This window comes from Anticarsia gemmatalis, chromosome 8 (genome assembly GCF_050436995.1).
Source record: "Anticarsia gemmatalis isolate Benzon Research Colony breed Stoneville strain chromosome 8, ilAntGemm2 primary, whole genome shotgun sequence".
NCBI classification, from domain to species: domain Eukaryota; kingdom Metazoa; phylum Arthropoda; class Insecta; order Lepidoptera; family Erebidae; genus Anticarsia; species Anticarsia gemmatalis.
In genome coordinates this window covers 4,154,761-4,174,593 of record NC_134752.1, presented here as the reverse complement: position 1 = coordinate 4,174,593, position 19,833 = coordinate 4,154,761, and the positions used below count along the sequence as shown (strand labels likewise).

At 38.1% G+C, this 19,833-nt stretch overlaps 2 non-coding genes across 2 annotated transcripts; both read left to right on the top strand.

Annotated features, from left to right (window-relative positions):
• Nucleotides 1–611: 611 nt before the first annotated feature.
• On the top strand, nucleotides 612–684 carry TRNAV-CAC (transfer RNA valine (anticodon CAC)). Its single transcript has one exon. It is a non-coding gene; the product is annotated as a tRNA-Val (tRNA).
• Nucleotides 685–4,856: 4,172 nt separating this feature from the next.
• Nucleotides 4,857–4,929, top strand: TRNAV-CAC (transfer RNA valine (anticodon CAC)). Its single transcript has one exon. It is a non-coding gene; the product is annotated as a tRNA-Val (tRNA).
• The last annotated feature ends 14,904 nt before the right edge of the window (nucleotides 4,930–19,833 follow it).

Below are 19,833 nucleotides of genomic sequence, written 5' to 3'. Positions count from 1 at the left end.
ACGAAATTGCTTCTCCCTAGTACCGAGTGACCCATCTGTCAGCGCATTCATTTGTCATTGTTGACGGCTTCAAATAAGTTGTACGTACTATGAGCTTTCGAACTTGGTTCCGTGACAAACTGACACTAATAGAGGCTTGTTTTTTTAACACTTCCTTGTTCCGCTTACTGGTTGTTATTTGACGTTTCAAATAAGATGTATTTGTAAGACTTTTGTGACGTACTGCTGACGAATAGTTAATACTTTTTGTTCTATATGTAGCGTATTTAAGACCTATATTTAGGATACTTAATGTATTTCGTTTGCTTTTCTGTGAATTTGTTGCTAGCGACTCGGAAATCGTGGATGAATACATGATTTCGTGTCAATTAAACATGCAAGCATAGAAAAAACTTTTGCTTATAACTCGCAATTTGGTTTTACCGATAGAAATAAATTAATATTTTAAACTGATAATCTTAAACTATTTGCTAGTATTGAGTTATTATCACCAGTGGACACAGTTAGTAGGGACAAGTAGAATGGCCTATCATGGCCAATGTCACCATCAAAAGTGAAAGTTGCTCTAGTTATGTTCTAACTACACGCGAATTAAGCGCAGATTAGTATGTGTTTCCGTAGTGTAGTGGTTATCACGTGTGCTTCACACGCACAAGGCCCCCGGTTCGATCCCGGGCGGAAACAGGATCACTTTTTTAGTTATATCTTGATAATGGAAGTGATAAATGTTTTTGGTTTTTTGTTCGGGTTGTTTTTTTACTGTTTACTAACTAAAAATAGGTAATTATATTTTTTTAAAAATTACTCGATTGACTATACGTTCGTATAACGTATAGTAAATACTGAAATAGAAGGATAAAATGACTTAAATTTGTTACTAAATCAGCAAGAAAACTTTTGTTATCATGACAAAACACATAACAGCCAATAGATTTCAATTCAACATTGAAGAAAACTCCGATCTCTTCAACGCCTCTATAAATCTTCATTCATAATCTATTCAAGAACAACAAAAGTATGCAAAAACTTAGGTAAATGAAGCAAAAATCTGGACTTTGGACGATCAATTATATTATCTAGCCTTGAATTTGTATCCAAAAATAATATCTAATGCTGTAATAAATCATCCAAGTTGAGACATCAAGGTCTTCGAGGAAGAAAAATATTAATAAATTAAGTACTACGGTATAATATTAGCACAATTTGGAACTAAATATCCGTGAAGATTTCCCGACTAAAATAGATTTATAGCGTCCTGTGTTGGTGTCGTGGGAAGAGAGAAACTGTTTTGAGCTGAAATGTTGTACTTTTAAAGAGTAAAGGATTAAGCGTAATTAATACTTAAGTTTATTATGACTGTTTGAAATAATATAATTTAATTTTGTGCATCGCTCGATGTAGAATTTTATTACAAAAATCTATATGAATATTTCGTTGGCTTTACTTGCCGATTTTAGTTTTTACTACCACAAGCTAGTTACTATATGTGTTTTTTATCCAAAGAGTGCTAATTTTAACGAATTTAAGATTATTCCAACCTCTTACTCAATTTTGTTAAGCATAGTCAAAGTGGTGGACTATGTTTTATACCATTTCATTTTGCAAAACACGAGTCTCCTATCCCATCAAACAGCATTAAATAAGCAGCACATTTTGCCAAAATATTACTTATCAAAAAACTAAATTCAAACATGCAAATTTCGCTGCACGAAACGTTTATTAAATTTATCACACTAGTTCAAATGCGACTAAAATACACGGGAGAGCAGGTTTTGTAACTGTAGCTTACGAGCTAAAGCACTACGCTATCCATAACTCAAGTTTTACGCTACCAGAGATAAGTGTTACCGAAACTGTACATTGTACAACGTGCATGCATTAGTTAGAACTGTAGCTCGATTCTCTACTACTATCGACTACCAACAACCGAACTGTCATCGAGAAATGTTGTATGAAAATCTGATCAGCGCCTCTGACGGGTGTCGTAGGAAACTTTTTGGCAGTACATTATAAATGTCAAATGTCGATAGCTAGCCGGTTGTCGGTAGTCGATAGTGGTAGAGAATCGAGGTACTGAAGTTATGTTCTAAGTTTACATTTCATTAGTACTTCTTTTGGTAGGTACTGTAAATCTACGTCGAAAAGTTTTGGTTATTACATGTTCCTAAATCCTGAGTGGTGGGAATAATCTGCGGGTTTACTTCTAACACTCGAATTCGAAGATTTTCACCGCCTTCGGGGTGGAGTTTCCCGAAAAGCTGTCTTAGTGCTCCTCTACATTTCCTAAGAAAACTTCATACCAAATTTCAATTTTCTATCCTGAGTAGGTACTTTCGGCTGTGTCCATCGATGGAAGAGTTTCCGGTATATATTAATATTATACTATTCAATTCCATACTAAAGTTACACAACGTAGTTTTTTGAAAGTAAACATAATTGGATAGTTTTTTTATACAGATTAATTTCATTAACAATCAGCGGTTGATCATGCGCTAGTTTAGAATTGAAAAATACTGTTTTAAAATTAGCTCAAATTCCACCATATAAAATCCTTATTCGAGTGTCGGGAGTAAGCCATTTGTTTACTTATAAGATTTCAGCAGCTAACCGGTGGTGTGATTTATTCGGACTGTTCAAGGTCTTTTACAAGTTTTACTTCCCTTGTTATGTTTTGTTGTTTTTCTTTGACTAATGTAGTATTGTTGCTAAATGGTTTTGTTATTAGATCGCTAAATAATTTATGTTTTGGTGTATAATCGACATTGAGTCTAATATTTTGAGAGACAACTATTTTAGCCTAAAAGCATTAATGTCTCAATATCTAAACTAAGGCATTCCTTATTTAGTTGTAATATATGCATAAAAAGCAATTGGAACAGCGTCTCTAACAAAAACTTTATATACATTTTTTGGCAACACTTAATGAGCTTGTATTAAAAATTATAATTAAGCGTCTATCTTTAAGAAAAGTTTACTGATGAAATTTATAGTAATATTTATAATTAATAATTTTAAATTCAACAACCGATGTGCATCGCAACACAAATTCAAACACCACCCTTCCTATACGTTTGTTTAGTTGTCACAACATATTACGACCGCACTTATGTTAACTATAGTAAAAGCCAATATCAACAATATTGCCAAACAAATTGATTTAGAGAAGCTTCGGCTGTCATATCTGTAGGAAACAGTCATACATCTCATTTGATAAATGTTAAGCGGGACACATTTGGGTAACTCCGGAACTCGAGATAAACTTGCCAAACTACGTTCCCGTATGTATAAATAGCTGTGATTGATGCTAAATGTATTATTTTGTATGTTTTGCTAATATTCTACGTTGTTTTATGCTTCGATTATGATATATTATATCGATTTATGTATTTTGTTCTTTCATACACTACTTTAGTTATGAGATATCTCGTGCTATTATGTACACGTATAACTCCTTATAGCTTTGAACGCTGTTCAAAATGCTAAGAAATCTTGTGAGTATCAGAAGAGCAACCCCATCAGCCCTTCTGTAAGTGAGGTAGGTGATAGGTTGTTTTCAAAAATCACGATTTATTTTGAAATTTATGCCAGTGACCCAAATTATAATTAAATATATCAGTATTCTAAATATTTTCACAGCGCTTGCTCATATTTAGATAAAAGACAATAAACAATATTAAAAAAAAACTACAGCTTAAAAAAACTTGACTATATTTTACTATAAGATGCAATCACAGCCCTCAATAAATTATTCGCAATTTATATCGAAACGCGGCTCGATAAAGCTGTACGAAAACATTAAATACACAATTTGTAACTGAAGCCCTTAATGGTGTTGAAGGTCTCACCATCGGCCATTATAATTTAAAATTCGTTATGTATCAATTTCATGGCGGGATGTCTGCAGCCCGATCATTAACGATAGTGTTGTACGCAGTCGCAGTTTTAGTCGATTGCGAAAATGTTAGTCGACTAAATAGTAATTAAAATTATCTGTGTTAAACCATTTGCAACTGGTTTATTAAAATACAAAATTATAAATAATTAAAATTTTGTATTTTCTCTTTGTTAGTTTAAAGCATAAAGCCTACGTAATAAAGATCCTGCGATTTATATTACATTATGCATCTGATGGTGATATCACTCGTGTAAAATTAAATAATTAAAAAACAAATTTAAAACATTATATTCGTATTGCACATGGAGATATAGGCCAACAGAATGTGAAACGCGATAAACTTTTACAAAGAGACTCCAAAAAAGTAAATCGAATAGTCGATTTAATCGACTATTTAATCCTTCACGGTTGAGTACATCTCTAATTATCATTATCTCGCCCCAGTAGATTTTAATGACCTCTCGTTCTCCGAACAGAAAATGCAACGCATTATAAAATCTCGGGCGCCTAGAATACTATGAAATGCTGTGAAAAATTGCATAAATGTGGAAAGTAGGAAAACTGTAGTGGAAAAGCATAATTTGTGGTATGATTTTAGGGTAACAATTTTACAAAGAATAGTTTTGCTAGGCTAGAATAAAACTATATTTTGGCTGGTTACAACTTTTAAAATACGTATATTGTGAGAGGACCTAGAGGCAATTTATTGCTTTTGGTTTATTTCAAAGATTGGATACAAGATACCTTTTTTTCGGTTAGTTCAAAGTTAACTGTACAGTAATTTTAGTCTGGTAGATTTCTTATTATTTTAATTTGTGCTAATACTTTAATTCAGTATCAACTGCGTTTGTTAACCGTATATTGTCCTTGATCAAACAAAGACATAATATTAAACTGACTAAAGTGAAAGTTGATCTAGTTTTGCTTTGAAGTCAAAGCAAATTCGATCACTTAGTAGTACGTTTCCGTAGTGTAGTGGTTATCACGTGTGCTTCACACGCACAAGGCCCCCGGTTCGATCCCGGGCGGAAACAGTGTAACTTTTTGTTACATATTTTAATAATTTCCTATTCTTCTGACGTCTGTGAACAAGTTAGCTAAATTGATGCTCGAAAATGTTCAATCACATTTTCTTGTAAGATTTTATTCTTCTATTCAATTTGTACGGATCTTCTTTCTTTGCGCAGTTAATTTTGCTTTTTACTCCTTCGTTAGTGAAAACTTTCAAGCATTTTTGTACAAAAATATATTACGGAATATGATGTAGAACTACTAGTTTAGTAGCGACAAATTTTTAGCCTAATTAATGAACCTGTATGTAAAACATTTTCCACGGATTAAAATTGAGGATTTATATAAAAATATAATAAACCCTTGCCTACCCCCTTGGGGTACGAGTATACATTTATGTATGTTTGTAATAAAGGAGCTTTTTGAGATTAAATATAGTTATTTCACGAAATATCCACGCAGCCACGGACAAAACAATTGATGCAAACAACACTGAAACTTAGAAATGTATTGCTTTCACAGCAAAAATATTATTGCAATTTCTCTGTAAATATTAAATAAAATATAAATACAAGAAACATAAACACGTTATAAAAAGAGTAATAATAAAACCGCACATGAGTTTTGTGCATACGATTACACATGAAATATTACTTTGAAATGAAGATCAAAATAATACGTGCAGCGCAGAGCGCCGTCATTTTTGTTGCGGTAAAAAATACACTTTTCTTTTTAGTTTTTAATATTATACTAGAATATTTTGAGATATTCATATTTCTTCACTGTGTTTACGTTTTTGAGATACGGGTTTTTTTAACTTTTCCTGATAATTATCCGTTAAAATGCTCATTAAAGTACTGTGTACTGGAATCGGAGCATACAGAAGTGTTATTTTGTATAGTCGCAACTATCTAGTCCCGAGAGTTTGACATTTAAAATGTACTTCAAATTTGTTTTCTATGGTAGGTACTCGCTAGAGGCGTTGATCAGATTTTCATAAAAAATAATTCGGCAGCTACCCAGTTGTCGGTAGTCGACAACGTCTACTATCGACTACCGACAACCGGCTAGCTATCGAAAAATGTTGTATGAAAATCTGATGAGCGCCTTTAACGGGCGTCGTAGTACCTATCTTATCTTATCTTATCTTAGGGGTGGGGGTGCCAGTTAATGCCTGGCTGACACTTCGACCATTCCTGATCCTTTGTGTCACCCCCTCCTTTGCTACTCTAGACGTTGGGGGGCAGGGCAAAACTTATCAGTTTTGCTATGCACCCCACCGGAAGCAGCCTGTAGTCTTCTGGTTTAGGGTAACCGCATCCTAGAAGATCCATTCTTTTCCTTCCTAAAGCATCACACTCGCACAGTATGTGTTTCATGGTTTCTGCTTCTTCATTGCAGTGCCTGCATTTGGGGTCATCTATGGCTCCTATTTTGTTTAACATGTAGTTCGTGCCGTAGTGTCCTGTGAAAGCACCAAGTATTTTCTTGATGTTGTCTTTGCTGAGGTTTATTAGGTTGTTACACCAGCTTTTGTTGACGTTATTTATGAACAGTTTCGAATGGGTTAGTCCAGATATGGCTTTCCATTCTTTCAGATGCTGGTCCCTGGTGAAGTTGGTTATTGCCAGTTTGACTGTCGCATCAGGTAGTCCAATTATTGGTTCTGGACCTAATGGGAGTGATTCTGATCCTTTCCGTGCAAGTTCATCAGCTTTTTCATTCCCATCTATGCCCGCGTGGCCTGGTACCCAAACTAGCCTAACTTTGTTTGTACGACCTACCTTGTTCAGGTTCTTTATGCAATTCAGTACAAGTCCCGAATTGACCTTAAAACAGCAAAGAGCTTTAATAGCTGCTTGACTGTCGCTGAGTATATAAATGTCGCGATTTTTTGTATCTCGTTTTATAATCTCTTGGGTGCATTCGATGATTGCGTGTACTTCTGCTTGGAAGACTGAAGCATATCTGCCTAGGCTAGTACTTATGCTGCAGTCCTCCGAGTGGACGCCTGCTCCTGTGCCGTTCTGCATTTTGGAGCCATCGGTGTACCATATCTGTCTCGATTTGGTTTGTGTGTAGAGACCTTGACTCCATTCTTCTCTCGTCGGAATCGTCATCTTAAAGTTTCTGTGAGTGACTAGTATTGTCTGTATTTTGTCAGAGTTCATATCTAGCATCTCTTTTAGATGAGGTTTTATGCCCATGTTTGTATGGTTGCACGTCATCATCTTCCTTGTCCCGAGGTTTGCATCTTTGAGTCTTTTCAACGCATTGATTGCCTCTCTTTGGACTGTAAGGTGCAATGGAGTGATTCCAAGTAGGGTTTCCATTGCTGCCGTTGGTGTTGTTCTGAAGGCACCTGTTATAGACATGCAGGCAACCCTTTGGATTGTGCTGAGCGCTTTCTTGCATGTCTCTTTATTGGTTCTTGGCCACCATACTACACTTCCATACTTGATGATGGGTAGGATCATCATTGTGTAGATCCAGTATAGTACCTTTGGTTGGAGTCCCCATGTTTTGCCATAGGCCCTCCTGAGCATGCCAAAAATTCTTAAGGATTTGTTGGTTATATGCTCCTGGTGTTTTTTCCAGGTCAGATCTTTGTCCAGTATGAGTCCTAAGTATTTGACCTGTGTCGACCATTGTAGTTCTTCTCCGGCCATCTTTAGGCTTTTGAAGTTTTTGAGGTCTCTTTTCCTAGTAAAGTACATCGCGGTGGTTTTACTAGGGTTGATGGATAGGTGGTTTTCTCTGCTCCATCTTTCTGCTATTTTGATCGCTTCTTGTGACAACTGCGAGACGATCGTCGGAATTTTTCCGTTGACCATAATGGCTAGGTCATCTGCGTAACCTACCGTGTAGAATGGCCCTGTGTTCAGTTCTTTCATTAGCGAATCGACCACTAGGCTCCACAGCAGAGGTGACAGCACCCCTCCCTGTGGGCAGCCTCTGGTTGTTTTGACGTGGATGGTATCGCCAGCTAACGTGGAACTGATAACTCGGTTTTGCAGCATTTTCCCGATCCATCTGCAGATGGTTGGGTTCACACCATGTTTTATAGCAGCATCTTGGATAGCTTCGAAGGTGGTTCTGTCGAAGGCCCCTTCTATGTCTATAAAGGTGGCCACGCATATTTCTTTGCTTTCCAGTGCTGCCTCTGCTCGTTCTATCACTAGATGAAGAGCTGTTTCGGTCGATTTCCCTTGTTGATAAGCACATTGCCTAACATGGAGTGGATTGTATCTTAAAGGTCCATCTCTTATATGTTTGTCAATCAGCTTTTCGATCGTTTTAAGTAGAAACGATGTAAGGCTGATGGGTCGATATGACCTAACATCTTCGTAGTTTGTTTTTCCTGGTTTGGGCAGGTATACTACTTTCACTTTTGACCATAGTTTTGGTATATGGCCATAGGCTAGGCATGCTCTGTAAATACGCACCAAGTGTGGTATTAACACATTGCTGCCTTTTTGTAGGAGTATGGGGTATATGCCATCTGGTCCTGGTGATTTGTAGGGCTTGAAGCTGTCAATTGCCCATTTCAGAAGGTTCCCATCTACTATTTTCCTGGCTGTGTTCCATTCAGCCCTTGACGTCTTGATGAGATTTACTTCGCTATGCGTTATATCTTCATCTGTCATTATGTTGATGATAGTTGAACCTGGGAAGTGTTCGGTAGCCATAATGCGTAGCGTTTCTTCCCCAGATTCTGTGAGTTTCCCGTCTTTGTTTTTGATACTGGTGAGCGGGCTCTCTTTGGCCAGCGATAGTGCTTTGGTCAGTCTCATGCTTTCTGGAAGCGAGCTTATTAGGCCGCAATGATCGGTCCAGGATTTGCGCTTGCTTTTCCTTACAGCTTTGTGATATTCAGTTAGCTTTTTTGAATAGTCACTGTAGTCATTTCGGGCCTTAGCTCTATTAAAGGCGATTCTGGTTTCACGTTTTAGAGCCTCTAGTTCCTTGTTCCACCAAGGGACTTTTTTGGGTTTAATTTCTTTTGCCGGGCAGTTATCCGTCCAGGCCTGTGTGATCGTTTTCGATAACCGGTCTGCTTCAAGTTCTATATCCAGGGTAGAATTGAGCTTGCACTTCGGGTCACCTAGCAAGATCTTTAGATCTTTGCTATAGTTAACCCAGTCCGTGTGTTTGGGATTCCTTCTGATCGTAGCTGTGTCTACGCGAGTCCTCCCATAGTTAAAGCATATATATCTATGATCTGAAAGCGAGATTTCATTTGATACATGCCAGTTAGCGATATGATTGCTAGCAGTGTTAGTGGCTAGGGTTATATCTATTACCTCACCTCTCCGCGCATTGACGAAGGTAGGGCTGTTTCCTCGGTTGAGTAATTGTAAAGGAGAACTTACCAGATATTCCAGTACTTTTTCTCCCCTTCTATTGGTGTCCGAGCTGCCCCAGATCGCGTGGTGAGCATTTGCATCGCATCCAATAATGATGTCCATCTTGTGCTGGATGCTGTGGTTAACCAGACCTTCAAGTTGTGTTGGGATCGGGTTAGGTTCCTCATAGGGAAGGTAGACAGCGGCAGAGATGATAGTTTTGCTGCTATCTTTTCCCCCTGTGTTGATCTTGACTGCCGTCAGATCCCTGTAGCAGAAGTCGTGCAGAGGCCATGCATTTACGCCATTCCTGGTGTATATGCACGTTCTCATACCGTTATTAGAGTTTCTGGAGTTCCATATTGTTCCTCCAGTGTCGTCTAATCCTTTGATTTCCCCTTTATATATGTAGGGTTCTTGTATGAGGGCAATGTCGAATTTGCCTCCTTTTAGGGCTCGTGCCAGAAGGGCCGTAGCCGCCTTGTTGTGCTGTAGGTTAATTTGAACATACCTTAAACCCTCCATGTTGATGGTTGACTGGGGGCTCATTTTGGGGAAGGAGGTGGGGGGGCAACTATGCGTCGCCGCCCGCCTCGCTGTCGGGAGACGGTTCTAGGAGAGCGTCCTCCTCAAGCGCCAGGTTCCGCATTTCCCCAAAAAGGTCCTCAGTGCCAATGGTTGACACTGGGGATGGCGGGGCTCCGGGGGTCATGGGGCGCTGAGGTGGGTTCGCAGGCTCCGTCACTGTCGTTGAGATGGGAGGGTCTCCTTCCTCAGGCGGCTCTCGTTGCTCCTCCCCTGAAGTACTGGCCACCGGGGAGGCATCTTCCAGCAGCTTAAATATGCTGAAATCGATGCCGGTGGGTAGCCTGTAGTCCCGGGCTTTGATGAACTCGGCCGAGTCCTTGTCCATCATGACGATTCTGCGCACCGTGAACTCGTCATTTTGGGTGTCGATGACTCGCCACTCCTGTGTTTTCAGGCCCGGGTTCATCTTCTCCACCAGCATCAGCACCCGCCTGTTGTCCTTTTCGGACGCGGCGCGCGATTTCCAGGCCATTTTGACCGGCTTCGGTAGGTCTTTTGCTGCCACTACCCTTATGGTTTTATCCTCACCTACCTTTGAGCCGGTGAGCTCCTTCAGCCATTTCGCTGAGGTCTCATCGGCGCAGGTGAAGAAAAGTGCCCCGGACACGATGTTGCCCATGTTGACGAGGGGCGGCGGACCGGTCATTGCCATCAGCCGGTCGAACATCAGGTCCTGCACTTTGTGTCCTTCCTTGATGGTCATCTTCCTTTCAGGATACCCTTCAAGGATGACCGCCATCCTGAGGCTGGCTGCAACGACGTCTCGGTAGGAGCCCTGGGTTTTTGGCTTTTTGGCCTCCCGGGCTTGCTCTAGTGACCCGTCGCTTACCTCCCTTGCACGTTTGGTAGGTGCATCGCTGCTGCTCTGGAGCGCCTGCAGCTTCCTCAGCCGACGATTACGCCTTTGTGCTGAAGCGCTAGGACCCTCCTGCGTGCCTCTGGGTTTGGTATTGGGGTCAGAGGTCGGTGGCCCACGGGGGCCCCTAGAGGCCACCCCGGTCCTTCCGCTCTGGAAACTCCCGCCACTGCTCCCTGGGGCACTTTCATACGCCGGAGGTTGGGTCGCCTTGTCGACACCGTTCGGGCCTGTTGTGGCCCGTTCGGTTTGCCTTTCGGGCTTCCCCTCCGCTCTTGACCCAACTTTGGGGTTGGCTTTGGCTCCAGCTTGTCGTGGCGGCCCACAGGTTCTCTTGCGAGACACCTCGGTCCAGCAACACGAGTCGCTGTCGCCTCCGCTGACGCCCTCAGTTGGCTTTGCGCTTAGCGCATTAGGTGCTTTCGCACTGGATTGGGTTTGGTTATTGAGATTATCCATACCTTTGTTTGATTTTTGATTCGTCAGTCCGGCTCCTCACCCTCCTCGGAGCCCTCATGTGGGGATGCTTTATAGCACCAAGGCTACCGGACCGATATAGCTCCCCGAAGTGCGTCGCCGACGAGACTAAACGGTGCAAAAACAACTCACCTGTTACAACAACCTGCGAGAGGTTCTGCTCCGCCGTCTGCCGACTCCATCACTCCAGGAAACTCGCCAGCAACCGTCTGACCGGATGCTTCAGCCGCTTGATCGCAGGTGGCTAGCCCTTGACCGCCCGTGTCGGAGGAAATCCAGACCAAAGAGGCGTGTTGCCTCCTGCCAGCCGCAGCTGACATTCAGCTCAACCCCCAGGATTCTTTCATCCACTCCTTACGGGTTCCCGCGCACGGCACAAACACGCAGGAGGTCAATTCTGTCCACCATCTTGACTGTAAGATGATGAACTCGCAAAGGTGTGACCTCAGCATCCTTGCGATAGGCGCCCAGTAGTTTCGGTTATATCCATTTCTGAGGGAACTGGACCAATAACAGGGCAAGCAACCACGGGAAGGATAACTACTGGACTTGCCTTAGGGATCTTCACGACTGTTGCGCTCTCCCCTAAGACCTCGCTCTCACAGTGCTTCTGATGGAGGCACTATGAGGGGTTTGTACTTATGCTACCATGCGTCTGTGCAGGCAAGCGTGTGAAAAGCAAGCGAGAAGCATGTCGTGATTATTCAAACTGCAAAAGCATATGCACATCCCCGCCCCGTCGTAGTACCTAACTATTTTTTTTTCGTACATTCTAAATGTCAAACTCTCAATACTCGATGGTTCCGATTATAGAGAATCCCGCTACAGACCACACCACAAAAGGAACGAGTATTTCAACTAATAGTAAACAACCGAGTTCGTTATTAAGTTTCAACAGGAATGTTTACCGGGTAAGTGCAGCCCGCATTGCGCTGAGGTAACACAGTAACGCGTCTCAGTTATCACTGTCACCCTGTGTCTGATACTGAGAGAACTTTAAGAATGTTTTACTTAATAGTTTGAGTAAATTGTGGGGAATATGGGGAAATTACGAAAAATAATTTTGAGTAAATTGTAGGGAAATTATGAATAATAATGTTGGTACTTTTTGAGGTGTGGCTGTTTTCGTCATAGATTTGTGTTTAGAGTGTAATATGACAACATTACGACTTTCAGCTAACAGTTATGACTAAGCGTGCATTAAAAGTCTGCATCAATTAATGTTAAGATTCACTTTAAGAATGATTTACTTGATAGTTTGAAGTAAATTGTTAGAAATGATGAGAAATAATGCTTGTGGTTTTTGAGAGGTGGCTGTTTACTTCATAGATTTGTCTGTAGAAAGTGATGTGAGGACATATTTTGACTTAAGACTTATAATCATCGGTATTATAATAAAGATTATTATCATTCATATAGAACATATACAAACTTTAGTTTTTTGATTGCTTCTTCTTGTAAAGACTTGATATGTATTGTGTTGGAAAACGACGGTATTGCTTCCTCGTACCGGTATTTAATAACATATTTGTTTTTCGTTTATTGTTTTCAGATTGGAGTACAAAGCATGGATATGAGTAACGAAAATATATCCAGCTTTCGCGATTTTAACATCGTGCCGATAAGGTTTGTAAAAAACATTTTTAATTCAATAAATTAAAAATGTTTTTAAGTTGTTAAAATAGATTATTACTTAAAAAATTAAATAATTAAGATATATAAAATCTGTTGCTTTTATAAAAAAATAAATAATAATAAATCCAACCCATTAATGCCTACTGCTGGGCAAGGCCCCTCCTGTAATTAGGGAGGAGTTAGGCCTTGAGTCCACCACGCTGGTCAAGTGTGGGCACTTTACATTGCTTCAAAAACTGTACCAAAGAAACTCTCAGACATGGAAGGTTGAATCACGATGATTTCCTTCATTGTCGGAACAAGTGATAAATAAATCATTATCCTTTAAGCTAGTAAAATATTAATTAAACATTTTAAATGTTTTGTTTATCGTATGGTTAGTGGTCAACCTAGTGTCAAAGTTGTTCAAGCCGCCCGAGAGGCCTTTGACGTGGCTTAACCACTGTTATCTTAATAGACAACAACCGGGACCGACTTTTAACGTGCCCTCCGAAACACGGAGACGCCCAGTTCAAATACCACTATGCGGTCACCCATCTATGGAATGACCGCGCCAATGGTTGTTTAACCCACAAATCGTTTACCGCCCGGTGAGCGCAACTGGCTATGGGCGCCTACATTTTAAATATTAAACATACTTAATACTGTATTAGAATTTCGTTACCGTGTTAATGACTTCTCTCAACGTCATACATGGACTAAATCGAATAAAAATATAATGAATTATGTCACTACGGTTACATAAGTGCCTCTCAACATACGGGTGCCGAATTGCCAATTAAAACTTTTTAATTTTTTTCACGTCCCAAAAGCAAACTACCGTCAAACTTTTTAATTTAATTTTACAAAGTTTGACACAATTTGTAATAAACACATGACACAATTTCGCTGTAAAAAGTAGGCTTTCACTCACATGTGTTAAAATAGCGAACGGTGACAATTTTAGCGGCGAAATAAATTTATAGCTTGCTACATATAAGTACTTTATTTATTAATTTACCTTTCTATTTTTCTAAAAATAATGTTCTATATAAATAATTTCTGTGTCATTAAGGATCCTCAAAGGGGGAAGTTGACTATCAATCGAATCAGCTACCTACATTTTATGAAATATCAAATGAATGCGTGCATGAGCAATTAATAAGTATTTTGATGAACCTATTAAAATAAAAAGTTTAATAATTTTTCGTTAACCCAGTGAAATACGCTATTATTTTAGGTTTCTCTAAAAATTGAGGATCACATGAGGAATCTTTGACGTTGCAGAATGTATCACAGAATATAATCTTAACTCAAATAGGTACACATTAATGGAAATATGTAGATTATTAACTTATTTCTTTGTTACAGTCTTTCCACAGCAAAATGCGTAGCAACGTTAGAAAGAGTCGTCCTCAAAGCTAAGCCCGGCGATAGAAAACCACGAAGATACTACGATGCATACAACACACCTTTCTATAAGAAAAAAATTATACATTAAGTATTATATAAACACATTCTTAACTTTCTATGAAACTATAGAAACTAATAAATAATAATTATTATTTTCGTAATCTTATTATACATACTACATAACATACATAATACTACACTGCTATACCCGAAGGATTGGGCAGAGATACATGAAATACATGTTTTGCAGTAAACAGTGTTAGTCCTAAGTAATACTGTGAGGAAATGTTTTTATGTAATTTAGAAACACCCAGGAATCAAACCCGAGACTTATGCATGGCAGTCGCGTACACTACCGACCGCACTACACAGGCAGTCAGTCAATCAGTTACTTATTTATTTTGGTTTATTTTCGAGAACACATAGCGTCCACTATCGTTCAAACTCACTATTGCACCCTGAGACAAAGTTCCATCATTAACATAAATTATAGCAAAAAAACTGAAAAGCAGTTGAAAATCAGCAAACACCATTAATTTTCATTACTGTATTTAGTTTTCGTTTAGCACTTTTAGTAACAAAAGCAAGCAAAACGAGAAGTTTGAAATTGTTTATCGATAAATTGAATAAATAATCACCCGGTGGTGCTATTTGGAAAGTTTCGTGCGATGCAATCGGTAACTAATATTTAACGGTAACGGTTGGCTGCGTTACACCTTTAATTAAAATTATGACGCTGTCTACAGAGGGTTGCTACCCCCGTTGTTGGCGCGAACATTTAAAAATGCTTCGAATGGAAAATAGATTAAATGAAGATTTGTTGAAGTTGAGTTGTAATGTTGCAATCATTGTTATTAAACATGTCGTTGTTTTTCGTTCTTGTACAACAAAACAAATTCATCTAGTGCCGCGATTATCTACATTTACTATTAAGTACCGAGAGCTTGACATTTATAATGTACTGCATAAACAGTTCTTACGGCTCCCGTTAGAGGCGCTGATTAGTGTTTTATACAGAATAATTAGATAGCTAGCCGATTCTCAATAGTCGATAGTAATAGAGAATCGCGCTACTGATTAATCACAGATTTATTTTCTATTTTTGTTACTTAATAACAAAATGTGATATAACAAAGCGACGTCATGGATTTTCTTTGAAATAATATATAATCTTATTTTAGGAGCACTCGCATTTAATGCAACCGGCGAATTCCACCATCGCTGGGTTTTAAATTTCATTTTCATGCTCCTTTTTAACACAAAATTAAAATAAAGAGCGGTATTTTCACAAGCACTTGGACGTTTTCTGAGTCTTGTCGTAAATCTATCTGAGTAGGGAGTAAATCAAGTACGTCACAATGTGAAAACTGCATTTGTACCGATAACAGCTCGGTAGAATATACCGTCCAGAGATTTTCGTGGAAGGAATTATGTTTTTTTTGTGACATAACACTTAAAAAATTTGATGTGAAATGTTATTCATACAACACTGTTTATTTTAGTAGTTAAAACAGTTCGTGATTTCATACGCTCGTTAAAACTGCACATTTTTGGGTTGGTAAAAATAAATGAATTCAATCTATTACTGTTCTACTGACGATGATTTCCGAAATGATGACTGAAGCCTCAACCCCTTGGTAAAACCTTGATTTTACCAAATAACGATTTTAAACTCTAGCGACTTGTACGCGTAATATTATAATGAAACGGGTCTTTAACGCGATTGAAAATTAAAGGTTAGAATACCATGTTTGTTCACCCGACGTTTCGATCGACTTACATCGACCGTGGTCACGGGCTCATTTTACCAAACTGGACAAGTGCAGGTTGGGGACCTTTCGTCTCTTCTTACGTGGTATATTTTATTTATATTCCTCTTAGAACAATATAAATGCAAGTTATTTAAAAAAAAAAGGGTTGTAAAATACATCTCAATAGTAGGTATTAAAATATTATTATAAAGGATGGGTTTTCTCTTGTTAATGGTTTTATACATATACGTTGTTTTCTAAGGTACGCTGTAAGATATGAGAACATTTTAGTATTTTGACAAATTACAGCGTAAACCCATGTATTGCTCCAAGGCTATTACAAAACATATTGTGTTAGACTAACTTACATTGTGTTAAGAAAAAATAAGAAAGAAAAAATAAGTGGAAATATTGGTAGATATTATTTATTGTGTTATAGTATATGGTTCACGGTTGAAATTCTCGTTAATTGCTTTGGGCCGCAGCGTTTGATTTTTCACGGAATCTGAGTTATTTTGATTGAAAAATACGCAATAAATCACCGTAATCCCAAGGAAAATATTAATTTATTAAAAGCAATGAAAAAACGTTATTTGCGTTCCGCCGGTTTGTGGAATTTATACCCATTTTTAGGGTTCCGTACTAAATTTTAAAAACGGAACCCTATTACTAAGTCTCCGCTGTCTGTCCGTCTGTCCGACTGTCACCAGGATGTATCTCGTAAACCGCAAACCGAGAAGCTGAAATTTTGTGCCGTTGCTACTATAACATCAAATACATACTAATTATTTTTTTAAATATATGGGGATTCCCTTATACTTAATAAACGTGTTTTTAAACGTATTTTTTGGAACGTAACCCTTCATCCAACTCGCACTTGGCCGGTTTCTAATAAAATTAGGTATTACTTTTCTGGAAAATAAAATTTTTTTTCGTATAGTGCGTAAAACAAAAACGCCAAACGGGTCTTAAGAAACAAAGTTTCATATAATACTTTAATTTTCTTTTTTCGTAACCTGACGTTGCAGCCACGTTGCATTGGAAACAGGCTTGCTACACATATATTCAGCTCGGCATTAATCGGCCTAGTCGGGTAGCAAAACCAAATTTGTGTCGATGTACCCGATCGGCACAAGCCGAACAAGTGAGTGGGTTTTGTTGCTCAATATCGATATTGCCGAACCGAATATGTGTGCAGCTAGCTTTAGACGATTGACTGTATGTAATGCTTCCAATAAAAAAGTAGATCTATCATAAATTAAATAGATATTCTCATTTGTATTCATAATGACGGAACTCTTAATTTTTAGCCGACGTTAAAAGGGCTGTGCAATTTTAGTGTAAATGGAAATAATACACCGTGTAAATTTTGATGACTTTTACATGTTACGACAAACTTAATCGTAATGGATTATGAATATTTCAGTCACGCCAAAATTTAATTTAGGGTCTATTCATCTTTTTATTCAGATACGATTTCTGAAATATTTTGTCTGAACAATTTTTTAAGATGTTGGGTTGTAATTATAAAACCTGATTTGTTGTTCTTATGGACATATATTTTTTAACGTTAATTGTATTAAGAAGACTATCCATACTAATATTATTAATTCGAAAGTAACTCTGTCTGTCTGTCTGTCTGTCTGCTACTTAATCACGCCTAAACTACTGAACTAATTTGCATGAAATTTGGTATGGAGATATTTTGATACCCAAGAAAGGACATAGGCTATATATCATCACGCTACGACCAAAAGGAGCAGAGTACCAGTAATTAACGTAACAAAAACGGGGAAAAGTTTCACCCATTCTCTTTTATTGGACGCAAGCGAAGTTGCGCGAGTCAGCTAGTATTTATATAAAATCAGAAATCTATGCAGGTTCACCTTAAAAAGAATTCATAAGTCATTCCGTTGTCTAGTACTGTTTAATTGTCTACCTTTAACCTTACCTATTCATAAATAATTTGCCCAGTCACTAAAAAATCATTGTGGTTCAAAATCGTATCTTAAATTCAAACAATCGTACACCCTAAAAACCTCAACCACGGATTATTTTTAACACAAAACCGCATCTCCCCTTCCGTTCGGTCCCATTAGGGCAGAATCGTCTCGTCCCAAACGTTTCCACGCACCGCTATCCACAATCACTTAGAACGTTATTACGTGTATCGTTTCTAACCGTTGTTATCTTAATAGCGATGCGCAGAACTAAGGGTTTGACAACTGCGGTTCAGGTTTACATACTGAAGGTTGGTTTGGGCAACTTTGTTTGTGAAATTGGAAGCTATTATGATGTAAAATGTGCTCTATTACTAAGAAAAGATCTGTAGTGCGATTCAGTACAATCGGTCATATCGAGTATAGGAATTTGACATTGAAAATGAACTGTAAAAATAGTTCCCATGGTGCCCGCTTGAAGCGCTGATTAGATTGAAATTTCTTGAGTACTTCTTCTCAGTAGTCGATTGCCAATAGTGATAAATAATTGTCCATAATCTTGGAGCCAGCAACTATTTGGCTCAACACAATTGAATCCTAATTGAAACGTTTACGGTGCTTATCTAGAATTCTGTTTTAGAATATTGTTGAACGTCTCAAACTGTGTGTAGCACGTAGCACGATGTTCTTTAGGAACATATATTATATTTATCGGTCTTTTCTGTTACTTGCATTTCTAGTTCATAAAAGCAATGTTAGTACTTTATTTTAAACAGTATATAACTATTTAGTATAACTTCTTTTACAAAAAGTTTATCCACAAGACGATACGTACCACGTAGTTACATACATAGCTACATAAATAAAATCTTTATTCCAATAAAAGCAGAGACCAAACTACAATCACTACTTTGATTGAAACTGTATTTCATATTTTTCATTAAACACAAAGTTATAAAAACGTGTGATAAAAAAAAATATTTTACGCAAATCGTAAGCCATAAAATATATATGAGAGTTGCGCTTAGCCGAGTGTACAATAGCGCAGTTGCAATACATGTAACGATTTCATTCAGTCGAGTTTCATATCGGTAATACTGGCCGGCCGGCATACGGATTGTGCGAGGTTTATCTGCAGTTCACGTTAGGATACGGTCACATGGTAGGTATTTGAATGAAATAGAAGCCCGAGATACTGGTAAACGGTATTACACAGCATAAAGGAATTTAGACTCAAAGAAAATTTTGAATTACTCAATTGAATTTATAAAATGTTATAATATTATGTGATTACAATGAATTAGTTGCTTTGCAAGCTTTAATTCCCTTTGAAAGTGGTGGAACAACCAACTACAATCCGACATCTAAGTCGAGTGCCTTGGCATGGATAATTTATTTACATAATAATTAATAATACTGGGAACTTCCAAAATAGCAACTTTTTTATGTGGCCCAATAGGCCACCGACAACTGCATAAGCCCGTGGGATGATGATGTTCTACATTCTGAATTTTTAGTCTCTTTCAACAACGAACTCTGCATACAAGGCCCTGTACTAAGTTTTTGGACTATATAAAGACATTTTTTTTATTATAGCTTTAAGAATATTTCGTAGACGTTATTTTATAAACACACAATCAGCTTTAAGAAATTTAAAACAAGTTTTATCCAACTTGATCATAATAGCAGAATGTGTCAGAAATTTGTAAATGCAAACCGAAAAAAAATACTTCTAATATTTTTACAGCGCTATGAACACACTCTTATAATCCCGATACAAACATCAATAAAAAATATGAAACAGTTGTGTTTCCGTGTTCATAGATTTGCCGAATTGAAAACTGCCCTCCATATTGGATATCTAAAGTAATAACCGAAGCTATCAATGTATATAGCACCTTATTTTGAGGTTATGCTCTCTTATTGTCCTCATTTGAAAAGG